This window comes from Bubalus bubalis, chromosome 8 (genome assembly GCF_019923935.1).
Source record: "Bubalus bubalis isolate 160015118507 breed Murrah chromosome 8, NDDB_SH_1, whole genome shotgun sequence".
Lineage (NCBI taxonomy): Eukaryota > Metazoa > Chordata > Mammalia > Artiodactyla > Bovidae > Bubalus > Bubalus bubalis.
In genome coordinates this window covers 67,658,132-67,670,261 of record NC_059164.1, presented here as the reverse complement: position 1 = coordinate 67,670,261, position 12,130 = coordinate 67,658,132, and the positions used below count along the sequence as shown (strand labels likewise).

General features: G+C 41.0%; 1 protein-coding gene across 1 annotated transcript in view; it reads right to left on the bottom strand.

Annotated features, from left to right (window-relative positions):
* The window catches only part of JAZF1 (JAZF zinc finger 1), a 331,823-nt gene that overhangs the window by 270,211 nt on the left and 49,482 nt on the right, over positions 1-12,130 (bottom strand). The gene's annotated exons all lie outside the window — the stretch shown is intronic.

Genomic DNA, 12,130 nt, shown 5'->3' with positions numbered 1-12,130 from the left:
CTCCCACTCCACCCTCCTTTAGTCACACTGGCCTTTACTCAGCCCCTGCCTTTCCGGTTAAGCTGCTTTCTGCCTCGGGCCCTTTGTACACAGTCTGTGCTCCTCAAGTGTTCCTGCTCACATCCTAACTATGACCACCCCCAGCACCACAGTCCCTACTGCGCACCCCTTCATCGAGAAGCCTCACCATCTGTCAGATCTTAGCTGAACCAAAAGGCCATCCCTGATCCTCACCAGTTTTCACCCTCTTAGCATCACCTGTCTTCCCTCCCCTGTGCTTATCAGAGGTACTCTCTTAAGATTGTCATGCTATTTGATTAAAGTCCATTCCCCCACTGGACTGTCAGCTCTTTAAGAGCAGGGACCGCGACTATTTTTATTTATCATTGTAACCACAGGGATTAGCACAGTGTTATACAGTAGGCACTCAGTAGCTGAACGAATGAATGACTTTCTCTAGTATCTGTGTCACTAAATTCCAATTGCCCAATAGTGTACTGGCCCCAAAGCCTGGCTTCTGCCCACCTCTCCAAACCCAAACACTTTTCTACAATTCATTGAAAAAGGAAATGGACATTTATCCCTACTGCCTCGTATATCCAGATATAGTAACAAGGATGGATCAATATAAGGATCTTATGCGCCTAGGGCTGATGATCCTCACGTATTACTAAGGTCAGGCAGAAGTAGCCTTAGAATATATCCCAAAAGGGTGAAATAAGAACTAAAAATAAAGGGGCAGTTAATATCACTCAGTGTTTCTGATCAACCCTGACCTGAACAGAAAAGTCATAACCAAAGAAGCCCACTTCCTGCCTCCTCTTCAGTTCCCTTTCTGTTATTCTGACCACTGAGGACCCAAGTCAAGTGAATACAGCCATGTGCCAAGTGTAGTTTCTCAGTGAGTGTCTGTCCTTTAGTGGCTTAACTGTGTCCCCCCTGAAATCCGTATGTTGAAGCCCTGACTCCCAAGACCTCAGAACTTGACTGTGTTTGGAGCTGGGCCTTTAAGATGTGATTCAATGAAAATGGGGTCTCCAGATGAGCTGTAAGCCAGAGTGACCAGTGTCCTCATCTCATAGGGTATGAGGATGCAGACACATGGAGGGAAGAGCACGTGAAGATCCTGGGAGAAGATGGCCACCTGGAGCCCAGGAGAGAGACCTCAGAGGAAGCCAGCCCTGCTGGCACCTTGAGCTGGGACTTCTGGCCTCTGGAGCCGTGGGAAAATAAGTGTCTGTTGTTTAAGCCTCTGGGTCTGGGGTGCTTTGTGATGGCAGCCCTAGCAAACTAATGCAGTGCCCAAGCAGCTCTTGCGGAAAAGGAAAGGGATATCTGCCAAGTACCCCCTGCCTGCCCTGCTCTCTACAGTCCTGGGTGTCATCTTTCCCCAGGGCTGTCCTCCCTTCTTTATTGACAAATGAGAACTCTGAGACACAGAGCCACAAAAGGGGCTGAGCCAGAATCGCACTCCAAGGCTGCTTCCAAATTCCATGACCTCTTTTGCACTAGACCTTCAGATCCTACAGACCCAAATCAAGTAGAAAATGTGAAAGCAGATTCTAATGTGCTTTATTTTGTCCTTAGAAAATGGGCAAGATCACCATTTTAGTTGAAGAACCAAGTGCATTTATATGCATCACCCAAATAAAGTGACTGAAATCCTGTGAAACAGATGTGAATAGGAGTTAATTTTGCTTTTTAATGAGCATTCTGACCAGATCAATACTACAAAATGCTAAACTGCAAAATGTCATTACAATTTCAATGCAACTGTCCAGGTGATTGGTTCAAAGAGGCACTTACGGTAGCTAAGACGGTATTTTCTCTTCATAAGAACAGGAGTCTATTATGTAAAATAAAGTCATGAAAATTTTAATTGCACCGCTAAAGGACAGAACCTGGCCTAGCCCACAAACCATGGCAAACATGAGAAACAAAACGCAGTTGAATGCTTAATCAGCTGTCTGTCACTTTCTGAATAGTGACTAATATTCTAATTATTAGTCACCACACTGAGAAGGTGCAATTATAGAACAGGGACGATGGCTTTTTTGTTGTTGTTGTTAACCCACAATTTGTGAGGCCTTTGTAAAAATATGATTTAAGTCCCCTTAAACTATAGAGTAGAAAAAAATGATTAACAGTTAAAATTTGCGCCCCCCCTTCACCGAAGCATTGGGGAAAAAAAAAAAAAGCTTTGCAGTTGTATTGACAGATATGACTAACAACTGTAATCACAGAAATAAATTTAGTAAAACGATAATTTATCTGTCACAATTTACCAAGGGGAAAAAGTGCGGTACAAGCAGCTGAATTGTGAAGTTAAATGAAAGCAAAGAGAGAACCCAGTTTTTTAATGAAATGTAGAGCATTATTAATTGGTTTCCTAGCAACAGCCAGGCTAAAATTACTTAACATGTCTGCTCAATCATATGCAAATATGAGTGTTATCTCTTAAATGTTGATTTTAGTTGGTCTTTTCAGATGCAAATCCAATGTGTAAAATGAATGTAAATGTTGACAATGCTGATACAAACCCACCCCTCCACCCCACCCCGTCGCCGCCCCCCCACCCCATTAACAGCATTCTGGTGTTCAAAGCACCAGAGCTGAGGATCTTCCCTTTGCAAGCAGCAGCCACCTTCCTTAGGCTCCTCCCTCTTTTCCCTCAACCAATGCCTGCACCTCAAGGCGAGCATCTGAGATAAATATCACAATGGTATTGCTGGGCCTCACTGAATGGCACTACAATTATTTCTCATTAAATGATGGATTTAGTTTTCAGCTTAAAAGTTCAATCAGATGATGCAAGGGGCTTACCAACCCAAGATCAAGGTTGGTCTCAAGTTTGATTTTGCATTTAAAACCAAGCCTTTAGATGACTCCATCCATCAAAGCCCAAGTAGACAAATTCCCTTGAAAACTGTCAGATAAGGCACTCTTCTTCAACTCTACCCAGTTTCATCCAGCAGCTTAAAAGCAGCCAGAGAACAACCATGTTCCACAGGCAACAGAGACACCAAGAAGGGGTAGAAAGCCCTTATAATCATCAATGGGCTCCAAAGCCACCCAAATAACACCCACGCCAAAGAAAAGCAACGTGCTGGCTATGCTTTCACTTACTCATGCAACAAATACTTAATGCATATTTACAGTCTGTTACACAATGATCTGGGTGCTGGAGAAACAGCAGTGAATAAGAAAAAAAATCCCTGTCTTCAACTGTCTTAGTGCAGAAGAGAGACAAATAAATCAAGAAACACATACACAATAAAATTTCAGGTAGTGATAAAAAATAGGAAGAGGCAAAGTAGCCTAAAGAGGAGAGGCAGATGGGCAGGGCTGGGTGGACCACAGTAGATGAGGTCTCTCACAAGAGTGTCTTTTGAACAGATTAATAAAAAAGAAAGAAGCCAAGCACAGGTGGAAGTGGGGCATTAAGTATGATGAGGAACAGGATGGGGAGGTGATATGAGAGAAGTGCTGCTCTGAGCCAAGTTTCCAGGCCACCTGCTAACAAAACTGCACCCCTAAGCCCCTGCCTTACAGTATTTTAAGGACATTGCTGTGTCCAGCAGCACCTTAGGACTACACTTCAGGACTAAAGATGGAGGATGCTCTGACATATGTGGAAGAAAAAGGGGAGAGGCAGTCTTACTAAAACCTAAAAGTTCTTTCCTTTCTAGGGCAAGGCTCAGTCCCCTCCTGACCCCTGAGAGTCTTCTGAGCCAACTGAAAAGGACATTCTTAGACCACCATCCCCCTAAACCCCTGGAGGAGGTGGACTGAGCATTTCTGGCCAAAGTCCCTTGCCTAAAGCCTCCAAGGGATGGAGATTAGACAAACAGTTTGTTCCAGACACCCAGCAAGGCTCCAGGATACTTCAGGCAATGATCATCAGCTCAGAACATATATTCCAAGAATATGATGCTTGTTTATGAAGAGAAATGATAAAGATTCTGTGGACAGCTTCATACTAGGCCAAGGATCTCCAGACTAACCTTACTGAGTACTGGGCCAAGGGAAATCTGGATAGATTCTTCTTCTAAACATCACTCTCCAGCCTTGTAATTCATGCCTTAAGTCTCTGAAGGCTTCAGAAGTTACTATTAAACACACATGCCCATAAGAGAAACACATGAAACCTTAGGTGTAGCCCATCTGGTGCTGGGGTGAGGCTTAGCCTGGGGCATATAAATGCAAGTGAGATGGGATCTAATCTAATTGGTTGGCCTGGAATGAACCTATTTCAGGAATGGCACAGTTTGCAGAGCAGTTGTCATACTTGTCTGGATGATACAAACATTTCGCCAGGCTTACCTTAAAGCATGTTAACCTACTCAATTGAATAGAGGATAATCCTCTATTTGTAGCATCTCATCACAGTTCAAGGAGACTATACTGCATTCTGAGTTAAAAATCAAACAGGCTGTACATGTTACCCCAGTCTTGGCCATTGATATGTTTTGTTTAGGCCAGTGTTTCTCAAAGCAGCATCAGCAGTACCTGATGGGCTTATTAGAAATGCATCTTCAGAAGGCTGGGACCCACATTTATTGAATTAGAAATCTGGCAGTGGGCCCAGAAATCAGTTTAACAAGCCCTCCAGGTGATTCTGTGCACGCTAAATTTGAGGGCCTTCCGAGGCCAATTTAGCAAGACGGTGTACCTCTGAGTTTATACTTAACACTAACTTGCTGCAAATTATTTCAATCAACAGGAAACCAAGGATAGTTGCTCTGTACCTTCGGCACAATGGCACGCATTCAAAATAAACACACTAATTGTGTGAATTCCTGACACAGTAACTTTTTCCAAAGAATGCACCACTCAGAACACAAGATGCTGATTTACTGATTTCTTAAGATAACCAATTGTTCTGACAATGAGAGAAATGAAAAGAAGCAAAGTCAGTCATTCCTTAGGCAACTCGAGTTTAGTGTAGCCTTCTGAGAGAACATTGAGAACTAGTGAGTTCCCTAGGACTATCCTCTCCTGCTGGACCCATTCCAGCACTGGCAGGGCTCCCTTCTGAGCAACAGGCACTCCTCAGGGTGGAGAGAGGTCCTAGGAGCACTCACAGTAAATAGCCTAAAACCCTTGCCAAATGAACTGACTCCCCCTAATTCTTACATTTTAGAGAGAACATTCAATCTTCAGTGTCCCCAGCAATAAAATGGATGTTATGTGGGCATGCATTCATTAAAAACTTTGATGATGAAAAAAAGCAATCTAGAAGATGCTTTAATCACTGTAAGATAAATATACATGAGGAAACCTGCAATCAGAAGGGGGAATCTCAGACTGGATTGTGCATGAGAAACACCTGTGGTGTGTGATAAAAATGCATGCTTCTGGGCCCCATTACCAGACATTCTGATTCACATGACGTGGGGGCCAGCATTTCACCTTTTATGTAAGCATGCCCAGGTGATTTTGATGCAGGGGTTTGTATTTAAACTACCAACATGGTCACTTCTCCAATTTTCAAGGGATATTAATAAGAGGTTTTTACATAAGAAAATAAGCAATCCTATAGCAAAAGAACTACAAGTTCCTTTTTCTCTACCTGTGTGCTCAAGCTGGAGTTGAGAGAAAGTTAAGGGAAAGTTTATACATATTTTAAACTTTTTAATAAGTAATTTTTTTTGATTACCAAAGTTATGCACGTTCATTGCAGAAAGAAAAAGAAAAGCAGAAGGGATAAAGCAAAAATACCCATAATCTCACAAGCTGAGTTAACTTGGTACATTATATTCTTCAGATGACTTGCAGGGTGCTTACACAGACACACACACACTTATTTTAAAAATAGTGGAATCCGAGTATATGTAGTTGTTGTGGGGGGTGTGTGTGTGTTTTACATCTAATAATATTGTCAACATCTTTTTACCAGTCCTTGATTCTTCTAGATATAAAAGGCAGAATGTCTAAACATCAATTCCCTGTTGCTAAGTTTTTTTTTAAATCAAGGAATTAAAATTCTATTTATGTGGCCAGCACATAAATACAAATATTTGTGTCATTTGTAAAAGTATGCTAAAAATCTCATTATTGTTTTTATTAAGTGATTTAGCATTGATACAGAGTTTATTAGTAATTTTTATTAGTTCATTTTAATGAATGTGTGCCCAATACTTAAAGGCTTCTAGACATATGTACAATATATAAATACTACAAGTATTCAGTTTAATGAAACTTATTAGACCAAGGTTTTTCTCATTAATTCAAAAGGAGTCAAAAGGCTCTATTGGAACAAAATTGAGACACACAAAAAATTTTTAACATGCCCCCAGAGTCTATAAACTTTAATTCTATTCAACCAGGAAGTGGTCAAAACATAAATGCATTTCACAGAACACACTCCTCATAACTTGAAAGGTAAACTCTTGCATGTTTTATAAACGGGGCAGAAAGAATCTGAGTTTCTGTGACTATGCCACATTCACACTGCCCTGCTCCCAGGTATCAGAGAGCTTGCAAGGGCTTCAGCACTTAGCAGTCAAGTGAAATTAAGCAAGCCTTATGTCTTCTACGCTTGGGTTTTCCTACCTGGAAAATGAGGAGTGCTAATGAAGTATGTCTGTGTAACTGATTTCCCAAGAGTTTTCTGAGGGCCAAGTGGGATGATACACGTTTAGTTCTAAAGTACGGCTCCAGTGTTATCCAGAGCCTATATCTGGATAGGCTCTCTGAAATGGGGCCAACTCCCCATTTCTTAGTCTATGCCCTCCCATCATAACCCACAATCTCTCAACACAACAACAGATTGGACAAAACTGTCAGACCAAAGAACAAGGAATAACTTAACCTGTCAATACTTGTTCTAGTAACTGCTTTACAACTTAATCAGACCCAAGGATCTCTGATTATGGTCATCAGAAGTCACAGTGATGTATTCTGGGCAGTTCTTCATGAATAACAGTTCTCTGGGAGTGACAGGCAGGGTCCCACAACAGGCTGATCAGCACACTACTTGGGGAGCTTATAAGAAACAAAGATCCCCAGACCCCACATCACAGATTCTGGTAAGCTTTTAGTGTAATCACATAGGAAATTTTCTGATGCCTAACCTGTCACAGTAGTTCCTAAGCCAAATTATTCTTGACATTAAAAATTGTTCATTAGTTTCTATAAGATTCAGAACCCTAAAAACAACATGATTGAAGAGCATGCCATGACCTTATAAATATATTCACAAAGACAGAAGGCCCTCACAAAACTGCCCTCTAGTCACTTCAACAAAAACATCTATATGAAGGACTACCTGCATATGCACGATGAACTTTCCCCTTAGTACCAAGGTTGGGGAAATAACAAAGATTGCCACTTCCCTTCCAAAACATTTTTTTATTTCACCACAGCCTTCTCTGCTTACATAAATAATACCACAGTGTGCACTAGATGAATATAAATGGTTTAAAATACCCTGAAAATCATAATTATCATCTATTTTTCCTTCTCTTTTTCCCATAAGCAACAAGCCAAAAGGATAGACATTTGGCCCCTACCACCTGCTCTCTGCACATACTGACAAAGCTCTGGACACAACATTCTTTTATTCATTCAACAAATGACCCAAATAAGCATTTCTCAGCACCAACCACAAATCCACAGAGCATATCCTACAATTTGCATAGGAGTTCTGTTACCACTCTTTCAGCAAGTCAAATATTGCCTGATTTTTCTAACCTCAGGGTTGGAAAACTGGGCTGTCCCTTTGCCATGGGCATTCTGTCTCAAAACTTCCCTCTATTGTGGGAAAAGAAAGAGCACAGTTTTCAAAATGAAATACTGTTAAGTACCATTCTTGAAATCTGATGAAATAAAAACACGTCAACATAAAAACTTCCAAATTTATTGTACTGAGCAATTTCACCTGGAACATACGGGTCAGAGGCTGACTACCTAAAATATTGATTTAAAAAAAAAACAAAACCTCTTGGATCCTACTGCCCTCATGATCAGATATTGCTTGGCTAAAACATTCTTAGTTGGAATCCCAAGGAGAAGGTCATTATATATAATTTTCCTGCAACTGATGAGCTGGAATGTAATAAGCGCTCATTTTGAAAGGATGTGAGTTACTGGTCACTTGGTTACCATTAGAGAATACTAACTAGGGTAAACAGAGTGTGGCTGCCTTGGCCTGAAAGACAGTGAGCAATGAATTCATTAGGGAGAAGAAGGATCAGCAAGGCTCGGTTAATTTATAATATTGACCACGACATGAAATCAAGTTGTGTTCCAGAACCAGAACTCATTAGAAGTGTGTGGGAGGGTGGTTAAAGGGAGCAAAGACTATTTTGCTTACAAGCTTGAAGATTTCTGGGAACAAAGATCAGGATACTCAGTTTAGGGGAAACCAGGGCTGCCCGTAAAGATTTCAAAAGAGTGAACTTCAAGGACGAGGCAGGATTCTTAAGGGTGGTAAGAGAGGATTAAATAGAAGTTATAAAGTGAAGTTACTGTGAAGGCAATTTGAGCTACACATAAGGAAGCAATTTCCAGCCTTAATTTTAATTAGAAGCCCAGAATGATCTTCTGCATAATGATGGCCCTTCATCATTACCATTATTCAGAATTACCCTGCATCCACATGCATAAACACAGAGTGAAAATGAAACATAGATGTGGAAGAAAGGTCAGCCATAAACAAATTTTTTTTTTATCCTCCAACTGCAGGTGAAAATTTCCAAATAAAACACCCGAATACAGTTAGCTCTCAATTTATAATCAATTTACAATCAATCAGGGTTTCCCTGGAGGCTCAGATGCTGAACAATCTGCCTGTAATCCATGAGACCCAGGTTCAATCCCTGGTTAGGAAGTTTCCCTGGCAAAGGAATGGCTAACCACTCCAGTAATCTTGCCTGGAGAATTCCACAGACAGGCTACAGTCCATGGGACCACAAAGAGTTGGATATGCCTGAAAGACAACACTTTACAAACTGAGAAACTCGGAGAGCCACCACTCTCTCCCACCCTCACCCTCAACCCATCTCTGACCCTTCACACAACTCCCAAATCTGAAACTTCCTGCTACAAAAGAATCTTCATGAATAGGTATGGAAATCTTGAAGGAATCTCTCAGTGGAGGGAAGGAAGAAGCCACACAAAGCAGACACTTTTAACCAACTGAGGCAAATTCCAAACAAGCAAGGCTGGGTCTCATCTGTTCAAAACAGGTTATCCTCAAAGCCTCTCCAATAGTTTACTCCTCTTTATTTTACCATCTTATTCATTAAAACCGATGATTCATTTGGCTTACCAACACTCTTTTAAACATGCAAATAATTTTATAAGCAGATTAAACCCTATCAGTTATATACACCACAAACCATGCTTGCTTTCTATCAGCTATAATCGGTTGCTGTGAAGAAATGAGTTCTGATTGAGGACCATCAAAACAGGAAGTAAGGCAAAATTAAGTTTAGAAAATAAAGTGTTGCAGGGATAAAAAGAAAGGGGTATCACAATGGGGAAATCAAGTTAGAGTCATTAACACCTGTCGCCTAGATAAAGGGATACAGATAGAGATGATGACACAGACAAAATGCAAATTGTATTTACTTTTTAAAATTCTGCTGGGAGGACCCAGGAAAGGAAATAGAAAATTTTCTTTTTTTCCTCGTTTTGATACCTAGCAGCAACTTGCTCTTAAAACCCAGGATTCAACCTAGTATGAATAGCACTGGAGTTCGACTTCAGCTTAAGATAAACGGAATTTTGTGCACTAGCCTCGAAACCAACCTGCTATAACATCTCCTCAATGTAACCTCCCAGGACCCCACCTCCCCATTCAACCTCACTCACAATGTTCCAACTGCACCACGCTTCGTCCTGTTCCCTGAAAAGGCCAACTTGTTCCAATCTCAGAGCCCTGGCACTTCCTGCTCCCTCTGTCTTCCCTCTGCTCCTTCTCTCTCTCTCTCCAGTCTTCCAGAGTCTTTCACATCACTCTGGTCTCAGAATAAATTTCACCTCTCCAGATGGGCCTTCCCTGACCCTAGCCAAAGTTGTCCCACCTGCCACCAACAAAACTCAAATGTACCTGTCCATTTTTATTGGTCCTATGGCCTATTTGATCTGGTTCCTAGCATATAGGCCTATCAGAAACGTTGTTCATTTCTTTGTTTACTTTGTGGATCACCTGTCTTCCTCACTAAAAGCCAAATTTTCACCAAAGCAGGAGTGTAATTTCTTGTTCACTGTTCTCTAACCTGTGCAACGGCATGCAATAAGCACTCCACGAATACTGGCTGTCTCAAAAAGAACTTTAACAGACATATGAGACATGACAATTTTTTTTACATTAGAGATTTCACCATTATATAAAGCATCAAAGGCATACACAATGACAATCTCTAACTAAACATTTACAGTTTTAACATCCAGAGTTGGGTCTCTACAGTTGGTTTAAAATTTACCAGTTTTTGTCTTCTACTGAAGACACAGAACATGACCTTGTTTTTGAGAAGCACCAATCAGGGTCCAATCTAGAAGTGATTTTTTAAAATATCCATATGAGGTCATTCTAGTTAGTTTCAAAACAGGATCCTATAGTGACAATACAAGTTTCAGGGTAGGGGACTTCCCAGGGATATGAGAACAGAGGATAGAAAAGTGTGTGTGCGTGTGTAGGTTTATAACTCCTACAGTATTGTCCAATCCATTTTTATGCTATCATTTATCATCTTCTATTTTGTATTACAGTTTTCAGAATACATTTGTATTCTCTCTCCTGGACTGTAAGCCCATTTAGGGATGGGATTCACACCTGATTCCTTCTACCTCCCAAATGCCTAGCATTATGCTTCATATACTGTAGGTGCTCAATAAACACCAAACAGATGTATGGGTGATATTTCATTACTATTCAAAATGAAGCAAACGATGCACTATCTTGTCTGCAAAGTAGCTATTTTCCCCACTGAGTAAGTGGGGGAATTAATATTTCCCTTCTACAATAACATCGTTAATTACCACTGAGAGACACAGACTACTCGAAACACAAACCTGCACTACACTGCATACACACAGACACGGGTTTGAGTGAACATTAAATGTGGAAAGTTCTAGGCTCAATGTTTCTGCTCCCCTAAATGAAATACCCCTTTGTCCTCAACAGGCTGTATGCCTAACAACAGAACTGTGTTGCTACTACAAACGTGAACCAAAAAGCAGACGTTAGACAGAGCTTTCACCACGTGGCACAAAACACCGAGTTTAAGATGTAGGGGTTGCTGCATGTTACAAGTTTTACAACTGTCCTTATGTCAGCTAATTGCTTATAAGAGCAAACAGCACCCTGCCACGTGCTCAGAACCACATGTTCTGTGGCTGTTCTATTAAGAACTGGCTTGGATTTACAGCAAAATAACTTTACTTGAAACTTTGAGCCAAAACCTTATCTGATAAACACCCCCACACATGGACATCTGGGGACGGTATTGTGAGGCACTGCTCTGAGAGAACACAGAGGAGATGTTTTCAAGGGCAAAAGAGAGCTTCAAAAGAAGCAATTACTTTTCAAGTCTGATCAATAGCATAGAGCATGAACTGTAAAATGCCTCTTAAAAGACTCATTTCAGGCTGAGGTGAAGTGACATTTACAGCAACACCAGGAACAAAATACTTATAAACAAGCCGGTGGTATTCTGGCTAAGTAGGTGGTACCAACATAAAATTCTGTTTGTAGCTCCGTATCTAGGTAGAAGGAGGTTATCAGCAGAGTCATCTCTAGTCCTCTTCCTGTATTAACGTCTTGTGCTATTGTACTGGGTCTCTTATTTTAAGCAACTCCATGTAATGAAGTTTCTGCAAGCGGCTGAGATTGGCAACGGGACAAATACCTTTTTCTATGCTCTGTTTTACCTCAGGCAAAAAATTCAGTCTTCCAAAATGTAAGGAGAGCATCACCAATCTACAATGCTGCTATGGAAGCTATAAACACAACAGTAATCATACCCAGAGCAGGCACCAATCATTAAAGTCCACTAGGTGTCAGGTCCTGTGTTGAATGGTTTGCATTTATCATCACACGTAACCCTCACAACACCATGAAGAAGCTATACTCTTCCTAGTTACAGATGAAAGCACTGTACTCGGAAAGTCGAAGGTACTT